This window comes from Convolutriloba macropyga, chromosome 4, assembly GCF_964194025.1.
Source record: "Convolutriloba macropyga chromosome 4, txConMacr16.3, whole genome shotgun sequence".
In the NCBI taxonomy this organism is placed as follows: domain Eukaryota; kingdom Metazoa; phylum Xenacoelomorpha; order Acoela; family Convolutidae; genus Convolutriloba; species Convolutriloba macropyga.
This window is the reverse complement of record NC_134471.1, coordinates 55,489,342-55,503,234: the sequence shown is the minus strand read 5'-3', so window position 1 is coordinate 55,503,234 and position 13,893 is coordinate 55,489,342. Positions and strand designations below refer to the sequence as shown.

At 33.2% G+C, this 13,893-nt stretch overlaps 1 protein-coding gene across 2 annotated transcripts in view; it reads right to left on the bottom strand.

Moving 5' to 3' along the window:
• Positions 1 to 13,893, bottom strand: part of LOC142337771 (uncharacterized) — a 37,905-nt gene that overhangs the window by 21,507 nt on the left and 2,505 nt on the right. Inside the window, exon 1 of one of the 2 annotated variants that reach the window (XM_075387278.1) lies at positions 6,201 to 6,467. The exons of the other annotated variant lie outside the window; for it this stretch is intronic. The gene's annotated coding sequence lies outside the window, so the exon portion shown is untranslated. Of the gene's footprint in view, positions 1 to 6,200; positions 6,468 to 13,893 lie in introns of those variants that run through there. 2 annotated transcript variants of the gene reach the window in all.

The following is a 13,893-nucleotide window of genomic DNA, read 5'->3' as shown; positions in this document are numbered from 1 at the left end:
CCTGAAATCACTAAAACGTTCATTTATATCTTATAGGAAATAATTGAGACCTATCTTTATCCAGTTTATGTCATAAGGCTACAAAAAGAAGGACAAAGACCACAAAATTGAAAAATTCAATTTTTGCGCGAAAGAGGCAGCGAAGCCGTTAAAAACATAATTTTTTCAATTGAACATTTAAAAAACATTGCGCAATTGCACAATAAAAAGGTTCAATTGCACAACTTTTCTAAGCCAATGAGACCTATCATTCATGTTATATTTAAAAAAGAAAAAAACAATCCTAAAAAATGTACAAATGGGTAAAAACCGCAAATATATTTATGAAATCTCGTATTAACAATGCCTAGAAAAAAAAGGTTGAAACCACAACAGTCACAAAATTAAACTAAAGCTCACTGAAAACGGGTTGTGACCTGTTTTTACAGAGACTAAGCCAGAAATCGCCAGAAAAAAAATTTCAAAACTGGTGAAGCTGAAAAATCCAAATATGTTTTCAAAAGTCATAACAGACATAGGAATTCAACTAAAAGGAATGGATTAGCGTGAAATATCTCAGGGAGCTAACTGCGCCTGTTAATAACGAAAAAAAGTTTGCAAGACTACAAAATATTAACAAAAACAGGCAGAAGCCAAAACTTCTAAAACAATTCTACGACATCACAGTGTTGAAGGCACTATGATCAATTATAAAATGCAAGAACTATCAGCAAGAACTGAAAATCATCCATTGCAACTCATCTGAATATCAGAGGGTCTTCCTTATAAAAGGACTACAAGGAAATGACAACAAAAAAATCGAAAAATTAAACAGTATTGAAAACTCGAAAATTTGTTTTGAAATTAAATGATCGACGCCATAAGTTAAAAAATATCAGCACCAGAGAAATTATAGTTTGAATCAACAAAAATAGTCCAGACTTCTCATTAACGAGGTTGAGTTACAGGATGACAAAATTTAGAGCAAAAAGGGGACAGTTGAAAAAATCTTTTATTTCAAAATTCTGTTCAAAGTCATTAAAACAATTAGCTGAAAACTGAAACCGTTAAATAGGTTCAATTTCAAGTCATGGAGAAGCAATTGGAACTTATCGTTATTAGGTCGATGTCGTACACCATCAAAAAGTATGACAAACAGGCAAAATATAAAAATCGACAAAAATTTGCAAGAGAACTGTCTCAGCCCATAAAGCATAAACTAATTCACCAAAACTATTGACATATCGAGTTGCCACCTTTTCAAAGCTCGGCATGCATTCCTCCAAAACTGCATTCTTTCAATCGGACTGGTAAAAAAGTGACCGTTTGACAACGAAACAAAATAAACCTAGAAAATTATAGGTCAAATTTTAAAACCAAATTCTTTTTCTCTGAAAACTCGCAGTGTCGAAACCAACCGACCATTAATTAAATTTACAACCGTTACAAACATTTTTCACAACTCTTGGCAAATGCGTTTTGGCCTTTCTTTACTGAGAGTACGCCAGTAGTTCAGAGAGCTAAGATAAAATATTGGCACAGTTCAAAAATTCAACGACATTTTCTTAAAACAAATATAATCAAAGTCATCTGAGAAAATAGATAACAACTTAAAGCATTGTCTAGGCTAACCTGTAGCTCATAAGGAAGCCAATTGGACCCTTGATTGGGGAGGCTAAGTCATTCGACTACAAAAATTATAACAAATGAAAGCAAAACATAAGAAGCCCGAAAAATTTTAGGAAAACATTAGCTCAAAGTGAAAAAAACCATGAACTCAACTCTTAATTCATAATAAGTTCATTGGGCCTCATCTTTTTAATAAATATTATCTGTCAATAATTGAGCCATTATTTGAAATTCGCGTTAGTAATGAACATAAAAAACTACTAATGCTGAAAAATTTCAAAGAAGGCCGGGCCCAAATACAACCTCAACAGTTTTTACTGTAAGGATCCATGGTGAGATCAAGATTAGCCATGATATTGCTGCCTGTCTATGGAAACACCTAAGTGTTCAAAACGTTGCGAAGTACATCAGTTTTTAAACAAAATTTTTTTTTAGTATTCCAAAAATAAATAATGCATTTATTATAATTGTCGAGTTTATATTTGCAAAAAAAACAGGCAAAATTTTATATCCAGAAGCTCCTGAAGCCAGCGAGAGTACAACTACCTCTCTGCGTTTGCGTACAAAGGATATCTACGCAGTTTTTGGGTGTCTACATTCAGCAAGTTTAAAGAAATTGGGCTAAGAATGCATATTTGAATGCCCATTTTTGGCCAAAAAACTCAAATTTGGCATGAAATATTTGGCATGGGATATAACCCAAGAACTCGGATCAAACAAGTCAGCAACCCTCCTTTATGTTTGAGGATAACAACAATAACACTACCTGGCAATTTTAACTAATTTTTTTGCAAAATTGGCGAAAATTTGGTCAAAAAATACGGAAAATGTGAATAAAAACATCGTAATTCCGTCTACTATTCACAAAACTTAAAATCTCGATAACTCTCTGTAAAAAAACAAAATTCAGAAAAAACTTTTTAATTCCATATTCTACATTGGACGGGCGTTCTAATGATACTACTCACAAATCTCTACGATAATTATATCGATCGGCAAAATTTGACTGAACAAAAAAAACGCATTTGAGTATATAATTCCTCCCCCCAATAAAGTGGGCCGGAACAAATTAAGAAGGGCACAATACTCATCACTGACTTCTAACTTACAAAGAACGTGACTGACTTACAGCTATTACTCATGGATAATGTGGAAAGCATTATAATTATGTATGTGAACATATTGCATAAAACTAATTGAGGCGCCAACTGAAGGGATCAAGCAAAACTTAATTACCTGCAACCGTTTCAATGTACAGAAATTGGAAAAAGTGGAAAAGAGAAATCTACATGTCCATACAGAATCAATCAAGTGCACATGATCGTCAAAATTGCAATTTCATCAGCAAACTGGAATGGAACTCAGTTAAAACTTTGGTGGACAAAAAGTTGGTAAACAAACCCCAGAGATAGGACTAAATCCTTATCTACTAGTACTGATTCTACTAAAAAAAAGAGTAAAATTATAATATACTCTGAACGATCAGCGTTTGGTATTACAGGAAATTTTTATAAATTCCACGAGCAGTTGAGACATGTTTGTGGTGAATAAATAATATCACTTAAGTATGATTATGTTTTGAGAGGTTTTACATCAGTTTCAACGACTATGTAAAATATTGGGGCAATTTTTGGCACGTTGACATAATTGGTAATTGGCACAGATTTTTCCCTGACACAAGTACGTTTTACAGAGGTCAAATATTCTTGATAATTATTAAGAACGCAACAAAAAGAAGTACACCCAACAACTACATTGCGACCATGACATAATAAAAAGTTGAAATGAACGTCTGTTTGAAAATATATGATTTGAAAACTCATAAGAGGTTCTATGAGAAGATTGCGTCTTGAATCAATATCTTATAATTTGTTTGAAGCAATAAAATTCCAAAGCCAGAAAAATAACAATCACCTTATCATTGAGCTGTTAATTTTATTTTAAAAAGAAGGATTAGCTCAAGCAACAGCACCGCTTAAATACAATGCAGACCATCTATTAATAAAAAATCAGGAAAACAATCCATTTCAAAAACTCTGGTAAAGCACGGTCCTTCCACGAACCATTAGTTATTTGTCAATGAAACGGGATCAGGATTAAGAAAGCATCCAAATTTATTTGTGGAACCCTTGACTGGGTTCATTTTAATTTATTGATCAATCAGAATCAGCTAACAAAACAAGCTACACAATTATCTGATGGCTCTAAATTGGCGCTCCGTAAAGTTGTTCGTCGTTGTCTCCTAATTTCCCGGTATTTGGTCAATTAGAAAAATCCTGTGCATCGAGCGAAGCTAAATAAAAATTTAAACGTTTGTATTTTCACTGAATTAAAAAAATTAATTGAATATTAATTATTAAATGGAATTTGAGGTACGACTTTTGCTGACATTTAACACACTGAGTAAGCGATAATACGATATACCTTTACACAAAGCAATACGAGGTCAGATAGCCCTCTGCGACAGTTGCTCTGCAAAAACTGTTAAACCTAATTCATAGCCAACGAACTTAAACTTACGTCTCTGTTTTTTCACCTGAATGAAATCATCCGATAGCTTATTATCAACTCTGCGTGTGAGGCACCTTTTACTTAATATACTATACTTTTCAGATCTTGATTATTTTTGAAACTTATTATTGCTAAATTTACTCGTTGTTATGGCAAGTTTCAACCGTGACTTCTGCTTATAGTATACAGTGCTCAAATGGAACCACCAATTTCTTTTCAAAAACGTTTATGAATATCTTCTTTACTGCCTAAATACCTTCTTAAAACTTTAGCTCCTAAAAAAACCGATCAAGTTAAATTGGGTTTAAGAAAAACACAACTCTTCAACCTTTCAGAACAAATCATTAAATCATTACAAGCTTGGGCTCTTTTCTGTTATTGCCCCCCCCCAGCCTTATATAGCCAGTCTATTTGCACCCCCCAAATATGTTCTTTTTGGTCCTTAGAGATCCTTTATTTTATTCATAATAAATTGCCGGTACCGGTAGACGAATGGATGAATTTTTGTTTCCGGTTGTCAAAAAAATTAGTACCATAGAGCTATTCCTGCAAAAGAAAGGCGAAAAAATATTAAAAACACGATTATTCTTTGTCTGCTTACATTATAAGCAAAATTTGATTACCGTATACGTCTTAATTTCAAAACTTGGCTGCACAATTGAATTGAAAATGCCGTTTGTATATAATTGTATATGTTAGTGTATGAAATGAAACCAATATGCTATAACATGTATAAGTGGGGGTGCAAACGGACGTGGGGGGGGCAATAACAGAAAAGAGCCCAAGCTTGTACCGGTGCGTTTTTTGGGTAAATTTATACTCGCTAAATCCCCCTCAATTGGTATTTGAATTTTTTTATTCGTTAGAATTCCACTGTAAGATTGGTATCTAAGCCTCGGCAACTTTTTATGCAGGTAGGTTCAATCTTGTACCGGTGCGATCTTGTATTGATTTTAATATTTGATAGGGATCTTTTCCGCTAGCGCCCCCCCAGTCCTATATAGCCGAAATTTAGGCACCCCCCAAAAATTAATGTTTTGCTCCCTTCTGAAAAATTTATTTATTTTCATAATATCGTTCCTAGTATAGTACATCAACAACCATATATGTAGCAGTTTTTAAGAAAGTTATAGTTTTTAACCCCTTTACAAAGCTCGTAATTACTAAAAATGCAATAACAACAAGTTTTTGGTTGATGCTTACATTATATGCAGTGACTTATTGCTATACACATATTATTTTCAAACCTCCGCTCTAATAGTATTTTCTAAATGCCTATTCATACGTATACGTAATAACTCAAATGTATACATAATGTTTAAACATATACAAATGGGGGGTGCCTAATTTACTGGGGGGGGGGGCGCTAGCGGAAAAGATCCTTTGATAGATTATGAGAGAAATATTAACAGTAGCGATGCAGGTGTAGACAAGAATTTCTGAAATTTGCCAAAAAAAACAGCTATCGCTGACCCATATCCATCTATATTCCCATCAGGAAATACAAATTGTAAGATAAAATAATTGTTGCCACATTTTCGTGAGATTGTGATTTGCTTTTTTCAAATTACAATTAAAATGAAAGCACTATTTAAGCGAAAATTTTTATTTTTCGATATACTTGACCTTTTCCGAAAGTATGCGATTAACTTTTTCAATATTAACTACCATAGTTATGAGGTTAATTTCAACAACAACTTAAATCGGAAATGAAACACCGGCAATTAATTTTAGATTACTGAGCAGTAACTTGAAATTGTCCATTGTTTTCAGTTCTTGAATATTTAAAGTTACCAAAATTTGCAGATATGAGAAACGACTCCAAATATCGTTTACACGTTCATATCAATCATAAGGAACAAATACTCTTTTCCCCATTAAATTAGGTTAAATGATTGTTTGTAATTCATTCTTTACCGTAATAATACTTAGAATGGTTGCCAATAACTTGCAGATGTAGTTTAGTTTTTTTTTTAAATTGCGACAGCTTTGGAACAAATATTGGTCGAGAGGGAAAAGTTTCCAACAAAATTCTAATAAAATTAGGCACAAAATAAGTGTGAATGAAAAATACAACTCACCTTTAAAGTTTCTTCAGTCAAATATTTGCGAAGTTGGACCAATTTACAATTTTGTTTTTTGTTATCTGCTATGTAGCACTGTTTATCAGTTTACTGAAATTTGTTCACTCTCCGTTATTTGCAAGTCTTTGTTAGATTTCAATAGAAATATTGGTAACATTTTGTGTAAGAACAATGGTAGAAGCAAGAAATGGACAAAAGCGCAAAAAATGAACAGTGGATTGTCATTTTTAAATAAAAACAACATTATTTAAGAAATATGAGAATGCTGAGATAATAGGAACAGTATGTTTGACAATACAGGGGGTCCTTTTTGTACTTTTGCTATCCACAAGAAGGCTGAAAAACAAAAGAGTATGAAAATATGTTGCAAATTTTTAACAAAAGACTTTTGAAATTAACAGATGCGTGAAAGGGAAAATAGCGCGTTGTTTGTAAACAATAGTAACAATTACTGCAAGGGGAATTCGCAACAAAACCCTATTTAGCCTCAGGAGCTCATAGGATAGCTAGGCAGCTAAATGGACAAACAATTGCTTTTTGTTCACTGTTTTTTCACATTTGGTTCCTTTTTCACATCTCGGAGCAGCAGGTTTTGTCAACTTGGTAAACAAAATAGCACCAAACTTTTTATTCATAAAAAAAAATCTTGCTGGCCAATGGTTATTTGGGACAAAATTTTGACCACACGGTGAATTCTAGGATTTTTCTCGCTACTTGATCTACTGCAATAAAAAAATGGAATGTCTTGAATGCTCATTCCTCGCAAAGTGCCAAGGTAAAGCAGTTTTAAGCACTAATTTTAAGCAATTACGATTAATTTGGAGTGCTAAAACTAAATTGTAAAAAATCTAGGCTCGGTTCCTAGTTTGCAATTATAGTATAGCGAACCTGGATCACCAGGAACTAACGAAAACTTTAATGAATTGTATACTTAATGAGTTTAAAGCACAAAGATATGTTCAAAAACCATTCAATCCAATTAAGAAATCAGGTAAAGGGAGTTTTTCAGGCACAAGAGAACTAGTTTGGTTCATTCAATATGGCTTACAAATTTTTCAGCTTTTCGCATTAAAGCTTGTTGTTTCCATATCTGCACTTCGAAGTGCCAATTTCATCGTCAACATACAATAATGACCCTATAGAACTATAATTTTTTTGTTTGTTTATGTACGTAGGATACAGTAGCATTCAGAGGTCATGGTATCAAGTATAAAAATCGAAGACAAGTCAAATCGTTCTTAATGAAACGGAAATACATATGTCATGATTTTTATGTAATCACGTTTTAGCTTCATAAGCTTTGTTGATCGTCTTTATTAAGCTGATTTCTCCATTTGCTTCCATTACAATAAAAAAATATGTACTCATTGTTTTAAAGGGGAAGGCGTATTTAAATATTAAGTTAGTATTTCCCAACTCCTACAATGGTGACCCTTAACTGTTAATATACTTAATACGGAACCTAAATACCTTTTTTCCATCACGCTAATCAAACTTCGTTCTATTACAAAAAAATTGAGGCAACTTTTACCGTTGCTCAAACTTCATAAATTTTTTTCTTTTCCGGGGCCCCGTTATTTTTCCCATTACTGGCTTTACGGTGATGGATGGTTCGAGGGGTAACCCAGTAGGTACAGGTTTGAGTACGGTAGGTTTGGGTTCGGTTTCCGTAGGCACTGTTCAGGGTTTGCTAGGTACTCGACAAGTTTTGGTAGATACAGGTTCGGGTAAGGTCATAACAGGCATTGGTATGGCGGGTACAGGTATACGTACAGGTGACGCTTCAGGTTCGGTAGGTTCAGGTATTGGGGGACAATTTCCATTAGGATCCCAAATTCTAGCTGGAGCAATAGATCCAAAACTATTGCTCGCTCAAAGACATTTATATTCAAGTGGCTACGTTGGAAGACTTTCTGTTAAACCTCCTGTTGTCTATAGGTCAAATCCTGGAACATGGCTCCATTAATGGGAATCCCAAATTTTCCTTTCCAGTATAACAAATGATGAGATAAAATTTCATCACATACTTGCTGCAATTGTTGAAGACGTTGCGATCAACCTTCCAATGGGCATAGACAATTATAGAGACACTAAAGATCATATCTGCGGCATCTTCCAGAAGTAAAAACAAGCAACGTCCGAAGAAGCCCTGGGAATGATTGGGCGGTCAAAAACTTTCATCATGCTTGACGAGAAATCAACGAATGCCAATTGTGATTTGACGTTAGATCACGATGTAATAAAGCGCAGGTTAAAGCAAGCAAAGCCAGTTTCTGTAAAAACGGTGCTCTCATCTCACCTAGAACCTCCTTTTGAACAATTTGAGAAATTGGCTGACACAATTTACAGCTACTATAACACAGTAGTTGCCACAAGTCCTCAAAATGTATCTTCAGACTCTACAGCAGATGCCAACAAGACCATTCTACAATCAGCATTCAACGAAAAACAACCGATCAGTGAACCAATCAAAATCAAACAGATCAGTCAAGATTACACGCCTTTCACAGCATGTCAAAGACCAAAAAATAATCAAGCAAAATCATGTAAAGTAATTTGTCAGTGGCCCGGACAAAAGCCCAAAACTAAATTAGTAAGAATAAGTCAGGAGACTGCAAAAAACATTCAGGCAAATTAGGATTCGATTTAGTTTACAAATACAATTTGCAAAGCAATAAAAACAATGAGCTGATCCTGAAAACTTGATATATATATGAGATCATTCTCGCCCGTAACATAACAATAAAAATTAAGATAATTTTTTGAAACGAGAGTACACCCAAATACAAAACAAAACTTTTTGTGACTTAAGAGTTCATGAAGTGAACACAACTAGCCCTGATATAATTCCCCAATTCGCGAAATAGATAATTTGGCATAGGATATATTTCAAAATATCCAAATAAATGATGCATTTTGAATACATATCAGTTAAATTATCAAAAAACGGACGATGTTTTAATTCAAGCGGAACTTAAACTAACCCTCTTTCGTATCTTAGAAAATTTTTGTCAGCAGTTTTCTGATCTCTTTTTTGGGCAAGTTCAAACAAAATGGGTAAAAAATGGATATTTATAGCCATTTTTGCTGGAAAAGCCGAATTATTCGAAAAAAAATTAGCAAAAAAATTACCCAAAAAATACGGAAAAAACCTTTATCTTTATCTTTTATATCTATCTTTAAAGGTCAAGCTAATAACACTGTTGTAAACAATTTTAACAAATTTTAGCAAAATTGATAATAATTTGTTAAAAAATTATGGAAAATGTGAATAAAAACAACGGAGAGCAGTGTACTATTCACAAAACTTTGTAAACTTGAAAAATCATTGTAAAAAACAAACTTCAAAAAATTCTTTTCAATTATATATTCTACGCTGGGTGGGCTTTGTACAGACAGCACTCACAACTCTCTATGATGAGTATATCCATCGGCCAAAATTGACTGCACAACAAAAACGAACCCGTTTGACTATATAGTTCCTTAGTTCCTTCCTTCCTTCCTCCCCCCCCCACTTAAGTGCGGTCGGAACGAATAATTTTCAAACTCGTTACTGTCTGGTGTCTAAAACATTAGATAGAACTTGTGTAGAGTTTAGCCCTTGTGTAGAATAATATTATTAACTTCTACGAACTGCAGTTCTATCAAGCTATCATTCCATTTAAATGATTGAAAAATATGACTGCATAAAAAAAATATTTTATCAAGTGTCAACAAAGATTTCTGAGCGTCAGTAAAACCTCCAAAAAGTAATCAGCGAAATTAAATATAAAAGCAAACGACTAAGTTCTCGAAATCTAAAATTATAATAAAATGAGAAGCAAAAAATTATCATGGGCCGAAAATGTTTTTTATTGAGCTGAAACATTAAAAGGTCATTAATTTCAAATAAAAGTGAAAAAAAAATTCGAAAAATTTTATGTAAAATTCACACCGGTTTTAAGAGTTTCACAGCCTGTAGTTTCGAAAAACGCGGCCGCGCAAAACGAAATATTCGAATGAGTTTGTTATTTTAAGCACCACTCCAAAAAATCAGTTACGCTAATGCGCAAAGAAATGCGTATTTGTTTACTGTAAAGCTCACAATTTATTCAAAAAATTTATCTAATCAGCTATCTTTTTAAAGAAAATAATTTCTATGAATTTCCATTACATCACAATTTTATGAGATGTTACTGGCCTTTGCTGAACCTCATTAGTTTCATTTACCATTACACATTCAAAAACTTTCAAATAGAGTTTAATTTAACAATTTTTTGCGCCATCTTTAGAAAACTGCTGAAAGTGCAGCTAGAAGTCACATTTTTGCATGCTCGGGGGACGAAGAGGTACCTAAAAACGGCTATTAAAATTAGGTTTCAAATCCCTGCTGATAGTTGATTTCCCACTCCCTCCCAACACGGGAAGGAACGAATGAAGTGTCAGAAACCAGAATAGATGCTTATTACATTTTTTCAAAATTTATGATTAGGAAATTTTTTCAAAAAAATCTATCATTTCTTCTTTCAGTTTAAACAAACATTATATTCAGAAAGGTCATGGTTTCATACTGAAGCTCATTAAGCATAAAACTCAAACCAAAAACTACACACATAAATATCCCAGCTTAATGTTGAAAACGCATTCTTTGAAAGTTCTTTTAGCTAATTTTGACAAAACTGTAATATAATGAAAAAACCAGAAAAGAAACAAAATTACGACAAAAATAAATTGATCACGAATGGAAAAGAGACAAATAACAAATTCATCTTTCATACTCCTATTGAACTTGGACAAAACATTTATTTGCTCTCACCCTTAAAATAAATTGCCTTTCAAAAAAACTAGCAAATAGCGGCAGTTTTTCTTACAATTTTGCGCCGAAATAAACGTTGTTTGTTCAACATAGATAATGATTTTTAATTGAATCAATACCCAGCTCACTAACATTTTTAACCATGACAAAGACAAATGTAAAATAATTCTTCCAAAATTGCTTTAAAAGTTTTTAGTTTCGTTGATCTTTTTCAGTACTTTTTTTAATACTGCGAACGCATCCAAAATTACCAGGGTGAAGCAGTCATGTTTTGAACTCTTGTTTTACAAAAACTCTGAATACTCACTGTACACGAGAAAATTAAATTTCTACATAGAAGTTGTGAGCCTATGATAACTAACACACCAAAAGGATTATCAAAAAATAACCAAAAGCTGACAAACGTCGGATGAATTGCTTTCAAATGACAGACTTAAGATGACATGAATGACATGACTTGACATAAGAGGTGACACGTTGCTTAAAAATGTTCAAACCCGGACCTCCCCGTTGGCAGCACCATCTCTCATCAACTTAGCTACAAAGGCTTTGCTTTCCTTCCACTCTTTTACCAACAAACTTCATTTCAGAACGCGAGCAACTTAGATCACTAAAAAAGAAGAACTAAAGTCTGAAAAAGTCACTAAAGAAGTCGAAAAATGTTCTAGAAAAAAGCGTCAAGCAATAATTTTGCATAAAAAGCCAAAAACGTTTACAATAATTGCTTCAAACTTCGTCCGGGAGCAATTAACAATCTTCATGGTCAGAACAGATCTTGTTCTCAATGGAGTCAAATTTTTCAAAAACTTTGAGAGTGAACTAATGTTGCAAATGAATAACGCAAAAGGCACATCAACGATAGCAATCTTTTAAGAATTTGGACAACAAATGAAGAGAAGCCGAGGAGAGCAATGGAACTAGTATCACCTTTCTTGCTTTAAAATGTCGTTCTGATAATTCCTAACTTCTCAGTAATGTCTTATTTCAACTAACTTTGTTTTGTTTTCTTTTCGTCGACGGACTATGCTAGAAGTTTGTGCTTCTAGCAGACTCACATGAGCCATACCTTCTTCCACAAATCCTGATCTCTCATCTAGCCGCATTTAATTTTGAATTCTAAAAACTTTTTATTCAATCTGCATTTGAAAATATCTGGTTTACATAGGTTGTTTGCGTGTTATTTTATATGACAATCCTTTCAAGCTTCAAAACTCGCCTTAAATGTATTGTTAAATTGAGTATCACTCTCGCGTCTAATTCTAACCGATTTTACAGAAACATCAACAAAGCTAGAAATTAAGAAATTGTTCATTTAAGCAATCAATGATAAATTAATATAAATAACTCAACTGCACAGCATCGCATAATTTATCTAAGGACTGAGCACTTTTCTGTTGAATGGATGAATAGCTACACACAGAACAAAAACTTGTTACAAGCTTTCATAAGTACAGCAACAATGTACAATTTAACTCAAGTTTGAAGACGTTTCAGTTTTAAAATCAATTGATATTCTTAAAAGTAGACAGAAGCTTGTTAAAAGTAATAAAAAGTTGTAACAAAGAAATTATAGCCGCTCTTTTTTTTAAAAGTTTGACTATAACAAAGCGGTATAAAATGAGTAATGATGAAAGAGTTTCCAATTGTTTAACTGTTTTGACAATTTAACGAGAACAATTTATGGAAAGTTACCTTAAAAATTGCCTCACCGCGAAAACTGCACGTTTGAAGAAGGCAAAACCATTTTGTTAAAATTGAGCTGTCGAAATTAGAATAACGAAATTAAACAATAGATATTAATATGCAATATACTACCCTTGTGATCGATACATTCAAATCATGCAAGATTATTGCAAGATGATTGAGATGAGATTGCAAGATTACATTGAGATTCCGTATTAGGAAGGATCTTCTGAGGTTGAAAAAAACTGAAAAACGGTAAAATCTTGCGAGGCTTAATGCAAAGTGTTAAAACCCTGTGCAAAAAGAATAAAAAAACATATTGTAGGCATGAAAAAATTTACAATAGAGAAAAATTTTGGTCTTGAGATTCCCTATTTTTAAAATTTTATCCAAAAATCATGATTCTCGAATTAAAAAGAAAAACAATTGAGAAACAACGAATATTTGCTGGATGCAAAAATTTTCATAGTCATTCAAATTTATACAGTCGTATTTATTTTTAAAAATTGACACAAATAAAAAATTAAAACACTTCTGAAAAGAAATGTTGCATCTGTGATCATTGCTATTGCTCTACAAGGCAATTGCCATTGAGCAACTGCTTAACACGCCTTTCTTATGATCTGCTGTCATGCTGCCAGCCTTCACCACTTTTTCTCGCAGGAAAACTTTATATTAAAATGATAAAATTGATTTCCAATTGTTAGCTATTGAGGTTGTGCGTTTTAATAAAACTACTGAAAAAAGCAGGGCAACTCTTCAAATTCTCATATTAGTAAGAAAGCCAAAAAAGCAAACGTGCAAAGTATCAACCGAACCGGTCTGTTCTCCAAATACGTTTATCATTCAGTATCGCAGAGGTTGGAACAAAATGTGCACCCGTGAAAGGCAAACAATGCACTATACCCAATTCCTCAGTAAGAAACGATGTTTGTCTGATCCTTTGTTTTAAGATCGATTCGGGAATGCAATTCTGTTTAAAAAAAGAACAAAAGAAAACTTCTCATGTCTAATTAATACTGCGTTCTTTCTATGAACAGCATTTTTGATTTAGTACGTATTAATTTATTGGCCAAAAATTCAATTACGAAATTCTTCCCTCAATAAAAACTTAAGACGAATGATCGTCTTCGCTAAGATGGTATGGAGCCTCAGCATTTGAGATATCACCTAAGAGCCCTTCTAGATTAAATTTTAAACATAGCAGACTAA